Here is a 12,560-nt window from a genome sequence, read left to right on the forward strand (position 1 = left end):
GATTGGCTAAAGCTTCAAGCTCAAGACTCTTCATTTTACATTTTAGTGATCCAAGATCACATTGAGTCCATAGGAAAAGCCAATACTATCAAGGAGGGATGAGGTGTTGCTTAATGAGCCTCTTGCTTCATGTGCTTAATGATATGCTCCAAAATCCTCAGCTACTTTCCCACTTCCACATATGACCTAAACCCAAAGCCAAACTCGGACCTACCGATTATTCCTATCCGGCGCCACCGAGTTTCACTTGTCATAAGCCACTGCCAAACCCTAGCAATTCAGTTCTACCGATAGGGATCTCGGTCTCACCGAGATGGGATTGCAAACTCTCTGTTTCCCTTTTGTAACTTTTCGGTCTCACCGAAAAAGCGAATCGGTCCCACCGAGATTGCAATGTAAATTCAGTGTTTCCTTTTTGCAACTTTTCAGTTTCACCGAAAGAGCAAATCGGTCCCACCGAGTTTGCCTGACCAACTCTCTGGTTAGCTAATTACCAAAATCGGTCTCACCGAGTTTGTGTAATCGGTCTCACCGAGATTACGTTATGCCCAAACCCTAACCATATCGGTCCTACCGAGTTGCATGTCAGTCCCACCGAAAATCTCTAACGGTCACTAGGTTTACCTTTTCGGTCCGACCGAGTTTGTTGATTCGGTCCCACCGAGATTGGAAAACTGTGTGTAACGGTTGGATTTTGTGTGGAGGCTATATATACCCCTCCACCTCCTCTTCATTCGTGGAGAGAGCCATCAAACTAAGCCTACACTTCCAGCATCCTATTTCTGAGAGAGAAGCACCTACTCATGTGTTGAGACCAAGATATTCCATTCCTACCATATGAATCTTGATCTCTAGCCTTCCCCAAGTTGCTTTCCACTCAAATCTTCTTTCCACAAAATCCAAATCCTATGAGAGAGAGTTGAGTGTTGGGGAGACTATCATTTGAAGCACAAGAGCAAGGAGTTCATTACCTACACACCATTTGTTACTTCTTGGAGAGTGGTGTCTCCTAGATTGGCTAGGTGTCACTTGGGAGCCTCCGACAAGATTGTGGAGTTGAACCAAGGAGTTTGTAAGGGCAAGGAGATCGCCTACTTCGTGAAGATCTACCTCTAGTGAGGCAAGTCCTTCGTGGGCGATGGCCATGGTGGGATAGACAAGGTTGCTTCTTCGTGGACCCTTTGTGTGTGGTTGCTTCTTCGTGGACCCTTCGTGGGTGGAGCCCTCCGTGGACTCGCGCAACCATTACCCTTCGTGGGTGGAGCCCTCCGTGGACTCGCGCAACCGTTACCCTTCTTGGGTTGAAGTCTCCATCAACATGGATGTAGGATAGCACCACCTATCCGAACCACGGGAAAAACATCCATGTCTCCAATTGCGTTTGAATTCTCCAAACCCTTCCCCTTACATTCTTGCAAGTTGCATGCTTTACATTCCGCTGCTCATATACTCTTTGCATGCTTGCTTGATATGTATTGTGTATGTTGAAATTGTGCCTAAAACTCCACTCAAACCAAAAAGGCCTAAAAATTGCAACTTTAGCACTAAGTGTCTAATCACCCCCCCTCTAGACACATCTACTTCAAGATCCTACACCAACCTCAACAAGGCCTACTCCCAAGATCCATTCCCGCTTCCACGCATCGACCAGATCGTCGACTCCACTGCCGAGTGTGACTTGCTATGCTTCCTGGATGCGTTCTCAGGATATCACCAAATCAAGATGGCGGTAGAAGATGTGGAGAAGACAGCCTTCCTAACCCTGTGTGCGGTATACTTCTACACTTGCATGCCTTTCGGACTGCGCAATGCAGGCGCAACCTTCCAGCGGTTCATGCACATCGCCTTGGGTCGGCAGCTCGGGAGGAACGCTGAAGCCTACATCGACGACATCATGGTGAAGTCTCGGGAGGCGAGGACCTTGATCCAAGACGTGGAGGACACCTTTGAAAGCCTCCGCCAGGTGGACTTGCGGCTCAACCCGGAGAAGTGTGTGAACGAAATATGCCCTAGAAGCAATAATAAAGTTATTATTTATTTCCTTATATCATGATAAATGTTTATTATTCATGCTAGAATTGTATTAACCGGAAACTTGATACATGTGTGAATACATAGACAAACAGAGTGTCACTAGTATGCCTCTACTTAACTAGCTCGTTGAATCAAAGATGGTTAAGTTTCCTAGCCATAGACATGAGTTGTCATTTGATTAACGGCATCACATCATTAGAGAATGATGTGATTGACTTGACCCATTCCGTTAGCTTCGCACTTGATTGTTTAGTATGTTTCTATTGCTTTCTTCATGACTTATACATGTTCCTATGACTATGAGATTATGCAACTCCCATTTACCGGAGGAACACTTCGTGTTCTACCAAACGTCACAACGTAACTGAGTGATTATAAAGGTGATCCACAGGTGTCTCCGAAGGTACTCGTTGAGTTGGTGTATTTCGAGATTAGGATTTGTCACTCCGATTGTCGGAGAGGTATCTCTGGGCCCACTCGGTAATGCACATCACTATAAGCCTTGCAAGCATTGTAACTAATGAGTTAGTTGCAGGATGATGTATTACGGAACGAGTAAAGAGATTTGCCGGTAACGAGATAGAACTAGGTATTGAGATACCAACGATCGAATCTGGGGCAAGTAATATACCGATGACAAAGGGAACAACGTATGTTGTTATGCGGTTTGACCGATAAAGATCTTCGTAGAATATGTGGGAGCCAATATGAGCATCCAGGTTCCGCGATTGTGAAGGAAATATGCCCTAGAGGCAATAATAAAGTTATTATTTATTTCCTTATTTCATGATAAATGTTTATTACTCATGCTAGAATTGTATTAACCGGAAACATGATACATGTGTGGATACATAGACAAACAGAGTGTCACTAGTATGCCTCTACTTGACTAGCTCGTTGATCAAAGATGGTTATGTTTCCTAGTCATAGACAATGAGTTGTCATTTGATTAAACGGGATCACATCATTAGGAGAATGATGTGATTGACTTGACCCATTCCGTTAGCTTAGCACTTGATCGTTTAGTTTTTTGCTATTGCTTTCTTCATTACTTATACATGTTCCTATGACTATGAGATTATGCAACTCCCGTTTACCGGAGGAACACTTTGTGTTCTACCAAATGTCACAACGAAACTGGATGATTATAAAGGTGATTTACAGGTGTCTCCGAAGGTACTTGTTGGGTTGGCGTATTTCGAGATTAGGATTTGTCACCCCAATTGTCGGAGAGGTATCTCTGGGCCCACTCGGTAATACACATCACTTAGGCCTTGCAAGCATTGCAATTAATGAGTTAGTTGCGGGATGATGTGTTACAGAACGAGTAAAGAGACTTGCCGGTAACGAGATTGAACTAGGTATTGAGATACCGATGATCGAATCTCGGGCAAGTAACATACCGATGACAAAGGGAACAACGTATGTTGTTATGCGCTTTGACCGATAAAGATCTTCGTAGACTATGTAGGATCCAATATGAGCATACAGGTTCCGCTATTGGTTATTGACCGGAGACGTGTCTCGGTCATGTCTACATAGTTCTGGAACCCGTAGGGTCCGCACGCTTAAAGTTCGATGACAGTTATATTATGAGTTTATGGTTTTTGATGTACCGAAGGTAGTTCGGAGTCCCGGATGTGATCACAGACATGCCGAGGAGTCTTGAAATGTTCGAGACGTAAAGATTGATATATTGGACGACTATATTTGGATACCGGAATGGTTTCGGGTGAGATCGGGATAATACAGGAGCACCGGGAGGTTATCGGAACCCCCCGGGAGGTATATGGGCCTTAATGGGCTTTAGTGGAAAGGATGGGAAAGGAGCAAGGGAGGGGCGTGCCCCCCCAAGCCCAATCCGAATTGGGAGGGGGGTCGGCCGCCCTTTTCTTCCTCCCTCCTTCCTCTTCCTTCCCTCTCCCTCTCCAAATAGGAAAAGGAGGAGTCCTACTCCCGATCGGAGTAGGACTCCCCCCTTGGGCGCGCCTCCTCCCCTTGGCCGGCCCTCTCCTCCCCTCCTTTATATACGGAGGAGAGGGGCACCCCATAGATACAACAATTGCTCTCTTGGATCTTTTAGCCATGTGCGGTGCCTCTCTCCACCATAGTCCACCTCGATAATATCGTAGCAGTGCTTAGGCGAAGCCCTGCAACGGTAGAACATCAACATCGTCACCACGCCGTCATGCTGACGGAATTCTCCCTCAAAGCTCGGCTGGATCAGAGTTCGAGGGACGTCATCGAGTTGAACGTGTGCATAACTCGGAGGTGCCGTACGTTCGGTACTTGATCGGTCGGATCGTGAAGACGTACGACTACATCAACCGCGTTGTGCTAACGCTTCCGCTTTCGATCTACGAGGATACGTGGACAGACTCTCCCCTCTCGTTGCTATGCATCACCATGATCTTGCATGTGCGTAGGATTTTTTTTGAAATTACTACGTTCCCCAACAGTGGCATCCGAGCCAGGTTTAATGCGCAGATGTTATATGCACGAGTAGAACACAAGTGAGTTGTGGGCGATACAAGTCATACTGCTTACCAGCATGTCATACTTTGGTTCGGCAGTATTGTTAGATGAAGCAGCTCGGACCAACATTACGCGTACCCTTACGCGAGACTGGTTCTACCGACGTGCTTTGCACACAGGTGGCTGGCGGGTGTCAGTTTCTCCAACTTTAGTTGAACCGAGTGTGGCTACGCCCGGTCCTTGAGAAGGTTAAAACGGCACTAACTTGACAAACTATCATTGTGGTTTGGATGCGTAGGTAAGAATGGTTCTTGCTCAGCCCGTAGCAGCCATGTAAAACTTGCAACAACAAAGTAGAGGACGTCTAACTTGTTTTTGCAAGCCATGTTGTGATGTGATATGGTCAAGACATGATGCTATGTTTTATTGTATGAGATGATCATGTTTTGTAACCGAGTTATCGGCAACTGGCAGGAGCCATATGGTTGTTGTTTTATTGTATGCAATGCAATCGCCCTGTAATTGCTTTACTTTATCACTAAGCGGTAGCAATAGTCGTAGAAGCAATAGTTGGCGAGACGACAACGATGCTACGATGGAGATCAAGGTGTTGCGCCGGTGACGATGGTGATCATGACGGTGCTTCGGAGATGGAGATCACAAGCACAAGATGATAATGGCCATATCATATCACTTATATTGATTGCATGTGATATTTATCTTTTATGCATCTTATTTTGCTTTGATTGATAGTAGCATTATAAGATGATCTCTCACTAAATTTCAAGATAAAAGTGTTCACCCTGAGTATGCACCATTTTAAAGTTCATCGTGCCTAGATACCACCTGATGATCGGGTGTGATAAGCTCTACGTCCATCTACAACGGGTGCAAGCCAGTTTTGCACACACAGAATACTCATGTTAAACTTGATGTGCCTAGCATATGCAGATATGGCCTTGGAACACTGAGACCGAAAGGTCGAGCATGAATCATATAGTAGATATGATCAACATAATTATGTTCACCATTCAAAACTACTCCATTTCACGTGATGATCGGTTATGGTTTAGTTATTTGGATCACGTGATCACTTAGATGATTAGAGAGATGTCTATCTAAGTGGGAGTTCTTAAGTAATATGATTAATTGAACTTAAATTTATCATGAACTTAGTACCTGATAGTATTTTGCATGTCTATGTTTGTTGTAGATCAATAGCTCGCACATAGCTTCCCCATTTTTTATATGTTCCTAGAGAAAAATAAATTGAAAGATGTTAGTAGCAATGATGCGGCTTGGATCCGTGATCTGAGGATTATCCTCATTGCTGCACAGAAGAATTATGTACTTTATGCACCGCTAGGTGACGGACCTATTGCAGGAGCATATGCAGACGATATGAACATTTGGCAAATCTCGGTATGGTGACTACTTGATAGTTTAGTGCACCATGATTTACGGCATAGAACCGGGACTTCAAAAATGTTTTGAACGCCACGGAGCATATAAGATGTTCCAAGAGTTGAAATTACTATTTCATACTCATGCCCATGTCGAGAGGTAGGAGACCTCTGACAGTACTTTGCCTACAAAGATGGAGGAGAATAGCTCAACCAGTGAGCATGTGCTCAGATTATCTGGGTACTGCAATTGCTTGAATCAAGTGGGAGTTAATCTTCCAGATAAGATAGTAATTGACAAATTTCTCTAGTCACTATCACCAAGTTACTAGAACTTGGTGATGAACTATAATTTGCAAGGGATAACAGAAACGATTCCCAAGCTCTTCGTGATGCAGGAATCGACGAAGGTAGAAATCAAGAAAAGCATCAAATGTTGATGGTTGACAAGACCACTAGTTTCAAGAAAAGGGAAAAAGGAAGAAGGGGTACTTCAAGAAGAACGGCAAGCAAGTTGCTGCTCAAGTGAAGAAGCCCAAGTCTAGACCTAAGCATGAGGCTAAGTGCTTCTACTGCAAAGCGACTGGTCACTGGAAGCAGAACTGTCCCAAGTATTTGGCGGATAAGAAGGATGGCAAAGTGAACAAAGGTATATTTGATATACATGTTATTGATGTGTACTTTACTAGTATTTATAGCAATCCCACGGTATTTGATACTAGTTCAGTTGCTGTGATTAGTAACTCGAAACGGGAGTTGCATAATGAACGGAGACTACTGAAGGGTGAAGTGACGATGTGTGTTGGAAGTGGTTCCAAGATTGATATGATCATCATCGCACACTCCCTATACTTTCGGGATTAGTGTTGAACCTAAATAAATGTTATTTGGTGTTTGCGTTGAGAATGAGTATGATTTGATCATGTTTATTGCAATACAGTTATTCATTTAAGTTAGAGAATAATTGTTATTCTGTTTACATGAATAAAACCTTCTATGGTTATACACCCAATGAAAATGGTTTGTTGAATCTCGATCGTAGTGATACACATATTCATAATATTGAAGCCAAAAGATGCAAAGTTAATAATGATAGTGCAACTTATTTGTGGCACTGCCGTTTAGGTCATATTGGTGTAAAGCGCATGAAGAAAATCCATGCTGATGGGTTTTTGGAATTACTTGATTATGAATCAGTTGATGCTTGCGAACCACGCCTCATGGGAAAAGATGAATAAGACTCTGTTCTCCAGAACAATGGAGCGAGCAACTGACTTATTGGATATAATACATACTGATGTATGAGGTCCGATGAGTGTAGAGGCTCGCGACGGTCATTGTTATTTTCGGACCTTCATAGATGATTTGAGCAAATATGGGTATATCTACTTGAAGAAACATAAGTCTAAAACATTTGAAAAGCTCAAAGAATTTTAGAGTGAAGTGGAAAATCATCGTAACAAGAAAATAAAGCTTCTACGATCTGATCGCAGAGGCGAATATTTGAGTTACGAGTTTGGTCTTTAATTAAAACAATGTGGAATAGTTTCAAAAACTCATGCCACCTGGAACACCACAGCGTAATGGTGTGTCCGAACTTCATAACAGTACTTTATTTGATATAGTGCAATCTATGATGTCTCTTACCGATTTACCACTATCGTTTTGGGGTTATGCATTAGAGACAACTGCATTCACATTAAAAAAGGGCAGCATCTAAATCCGTTGAGATGACACCGTATGAACTGTGGTTTAGCAAGAAACCTAAGCTGTCGTTTTTTAAAGTTTGGGGTTCCGATGCTTATGTGAAAAAGTTTCATCTTGATAAGCTCAAACCCAAGTCGAAAAAGTGCATCTTCATAGGATACCCAAAAGTAACTGTTGGGTACACCTTCTATCACAGATCCGAAGGCAATACATTCGTTGCTAAGAATGGATCCTTTCTAGAAAAGGAGTTTCTCTTGAAAGAAGTGAGTGGGAGGAAAGTAGAACTTGATGAGGTAACTATACCTGCTCCCTTATTGGAATGTAGTTCATCATAGAAATCTGTTCCTGTGACTCTTACACCAATTAGTGAGGAAGCTAATGATGATGATCATGTAACTTCAGATCAAGTTACTATCGAACCGTGTAGGTAAACCAGAGTGAGATACACACCAGAGTGGTAAGGTAATCCTATTCTGGATGTCATGTTACTTGACCATGACGAACCTACAAACTATGAGGAAGCGATGATGAGCCTAGATTCCGCGAAATGGTTTGAGACCATGAAATCTTAGATGGGATCCATGTATGAGAACAAAGTATGGACTTTGATTGACTTTCCCAATGACCAGGGAGTCATTAAGAATAAATGGATCTTCAAGAGGAAGACGGACGCTGATAGTAGTGTTACTATCTACAAAAGCTCGAATTGTCGCAAAAAATGTTTTCGACAAGTTCAAGGTGTTGACTACGATGAGATTTTATCACTCGTATCGATGCTTAAAAGTCTGTCCGAATCATGTTAGCAGTTGCTGCATTTTATGAAATCTGGCAAATGGATGTCAAAACTATATTCCTTCATGGGTTTCTTAAAAGAAGAGTTTTATATGATGCAACCAGAAGGTTTTGTCGATCCTAAAGGTGCTAACAAAGTGAGCAAGCTCCAGCGATCCATCTATGGATTGGTGCAAGCATCTCGGAGTTGGAATATACGCTTTGATGAGTTGATCAAAGCATATGGTTTTATACAGACTTACGATGAAGCCTGTATTTTATGAGAAAGTGAGTGGGAGCACTACAACATTTCTGGTAAATATATGTGAATGGCATATTGTTGATCGGAAATAATGTAGAAATTTCTAGAAAGCATAAAGGAGTGTTTAAAAAGAGTTTTTCAAAGAAAGGCCTCGATGAAGCTACTTACATATTGAGCATCAAGATCTATAGAGATAGATCAAGATGCTTGATAAGTATTTTCCAGTGAGTACATACCTTGACAAGTTTTTGAAGTAGTTCAAAATGGAACAGTCAAAGAAAGAGTTCTTACCTGTGTTACAAGGTGTGAAATTGAGTAAGACTCAAAGCCTGACCACGGCAGAAGATAGAAAGAGAATGAAAGTCATTCCCTATGCCTCAACCATAGTTTCTATAAAGTATGCCATGCTGTGTACCAGATCTATTGTATACCCTACACTGTGTTGAGCAAGGAAGTACATTAGTGATCTAGGAGTAGATCACTGGACAGCGTCAAAATTATCCTTAGTGGAATAAGGATATGTTTCTCGATTATGGAGGTGACAAAAGGTTCGTCGTAAAGGGTTACGTCGATGCAAATTTTGACACTGATCCAGATGACTCTAAGTCTCAATCTGGATACATTTTGAAAGTGGGAGCAATTAGCTAGAGTAGCTCTGTGCATAGCATTGTTGGCATAGAAATTTGCAAAACACATACGGTTCTGAATATGGCAGACCTGTAGACTAAACTTCTCCCACAAGCAAAACATGATCACACCTAAGTACTCTTTGGGTATTAATCACATAGCGATGTGAACTAGATTATTGACTCTAGTAAACCCTTTGGGTGTTGGTCACATGACAATGTGAACTATGGGTGTTAATCACATGGTGATGTGAAATATTGGTGTTAAATCACATGGCGATGTGAACTAGATTATTGACTCTAGTGCAAGTGGGAGACTGAAGGAAATATGCCCTAGAGGCAATAATAAAGTTATTATTTATTTCCTTATTTCATGATAAATGTTTATTATTCATGCTAGAATTGTATTAACCGGAAACATGATACATGTGTGAATACATAGACAAACATAGTGTCACTAGTATGCCTCTACTTGACTAGCTCGTTGATCAAAGATGGTTATGTTTCCTAGCCATAGACAAAGAGTTGTCATTTGATTAAATGGGATCACATCATTAGGAGAATGATGTGATTGACTTGACACATTCCGTTAGCTTAGCACTTGATCGTTTAGTTTGTTGCCATTGCTTTCTTCATGACTTATACATGTTCCTATGACTATGAGATTATGCAACTCCCGTTTATTGGAGGAACACTTTGTGTGCTACCAAACGTCACAACGTAAATGGGTGATTATAAAGGTGATCTACAGGTGTCTCCGAAGGTACTTGTTGGGTTGGCGTATTTCGTGATTAGGATTTGTAACTAATGAGTTAGTTGCGGGATGATGTGTTACGGAACGAGTAAAGAGACTTGCCGGTAACGAGATTGAACTAGGTATTGAGATACCGACGATCGAATCTCGGGAAAGTAACATACAGATGACAAAGGGAACAATGTATGTTGTTATGCGGTTTGACCGGTGAAGATCTTCGTAGAATATATATAGGAGCCAATATGAGCATCCAGGTTCTGCTATTGGTTATTGACCGGAGACGTGTCTCGGTCATGTCTACACAGTTCTCGAACCCATAGGGTCCGCACGCTTAAAGTTCGATGACAGTTATATTATGAGTTTATGGTTTTTGATGTACCGAAGGTAGTTCGGAGTCCAGGATGTCATCACGGACATGACGAGGAGTCTCGAAATGTTCGAGACATAAAGATCGATATATTGGACAACTATATTTGGAAACCGGTATGGTTCCAGGTGAGATCGGGATAATACCAGAGCACCGGGAGGTTATCGGAACCCCCGGGAGGTATATGGGCCTTAATGGGCTTTAGTGGAAAGGAGGGGAAACGAGCAAGGGAGGGGGCGCCCCCCCTCTCCCCAAGCCCAATCCGAATTGGTAGGGGGGTCGGTCCCCCTTTCCTTCCTCCCTCCTTCCTCTTCCTTCCCTCTCCCTCTCCAAATAGGAAAAGGAGGAGTCCTACTCCCGATGGGAGTAGGACTCCCCCCTTGGGCGCACCTCCTCCCCTTGGCCGGACCTCTCCTCCCCTCCTTTATATACGGAGGAGAGGGGCACCCCATAGAGACAACAATTGCTCTCTTGGATCTTTTAGCCGTGTGCGGTGCCCCTCTCCACCATAGTCCACCTCGATAATATCGTAGTAGTGCTTAGGCGAAGCCCTGCGACGGTAGAACATCAACATCGTCACCACGCCGTCGTGCTGATGGAACTCTCCCCCAAAGCTCAGCTGGATCGGAGTTCGAGGGACGTCATCGAGTTGAACGTGTGCAGAACTCGGAGGTCCCGTACGTTCGGTACTTGATCGATCATATCGTGAAGACGTACGACTACATCAACCGCGTTGTGCTAACGCTTCCGCTTTCGGTCTACGAGAGTACGTGGACACACTCTCCCCTCTCGCTGCTATGCATCACCATGATCTTGTGTGTGCGTAGGATTTTTTTTTGAAATTACTATGTTCCCCAACATATTGGTTATTGATAAGAGATGTGTCTCGGTCATGTCTACATAGTTCTCGAACCCGTAGGGTCCGCACTCTTAAAGTTCGGTGATGATCGGTATTATGAGTTTATGTGATTTGATGTACCAAAGGTAGTTCGGAGTCTCGGATGAGAACGGGGACATTACGAGGAGTCTCAAAATGGTCAAGGCGTAAAGATCGATATATTGGAAGGCTATATTCGGACATCGGAAAGGTTCTGAGTGATTCGAGTATTTTTTGGAGTACCGGGGAGTTACGGGAATTCGTCCAGGGAGTCAATGGGCCTTAGTGGGAAGGAGAGGCAGTAGCTGATAACCCACAAGTATAGGGAGTCGCAACAGTTTTCGAGGGTAGAGTATTCAACCCAAATTTATTGATTCGACACAAGGGGAGCCAAAGAATATTCTCAAGTATTAGCAGCTGAGTTGTCAATTCAACCACACCTGGAAACTTAATATCTGCAACAAAGTATTTAGTAGCAAAGTAATATGATAGTAGTGGGAACGGTAACAAAAGGTAACACTAGTAAAAGTAATGTTTTTGGTATTTTTGTAGTGATGATAGCAATAGCAACGGGAAAGTAAATAAGCGAAGAACAATATATGGAAAGCTCGTAGGCAATGGATCGGTGATGGAGAATTATGCCGGATGTGGTTCATCATGTAACAGTCATAACCTTGGGTGACACCGAACTAGCTCCAGTTCATTGATATAATGTAGGCATGTATTCTGAATATAGTCATACGTGCTTATGGAAAAGAACTAGCATGACATCTTTTGTCCTACCCTCCTGTGGCAGCGGGGTCCTTACGGAAACTAAGGGATATTAAGGCCTCCTTTTAATAGAGAACCGGAACAAAGCATTAACACATAGTGAATACATGAACTCCTCAAACTACGGTCATCACTGATAAGTATCCCGATTATTGTCACTTCGGGGTTAACGGATCGTAACGCATAATAGGTGACTATAGACTTGCAACACTACAAAAAGAAGACACATCCGTGAAATTTTGGGCCGAACGAATTTTTTTCCTGTCATACATATGACACTTCTATGACGATAATTGTGAAAAAACCCGGTATCATCATAGATGTGGTGGGCTCTTACTTCTATGACAAAAAATCATGATAGAAAATGGGCTTTTCGTCCTGGGCGGGCCGGAGACGCAGCTGCATGACATTCTTTGGGCCGTCCATGATGGAAAAAACCGTGGTAGAAGCGAGGGCGAGGAAAATTTCGGGGAGTTCCCGGTTACGGTGGGAGGTCGGGGGCCGAGCGATGCG

This window comes from Triticum urartu, chromosome 7 (genome assembly GCF_003073215.2).
Source record: "Triticum urartu cultivar G1812 chromosome 7, Tu2.1, whole genome shotgun sequence".
Lineage (NCBI taxonomy): Eukaryota > Viridiplantae > Streptophyta > Magnoliopsida > Poales > Poaceae > Triticum > Triticum urartu.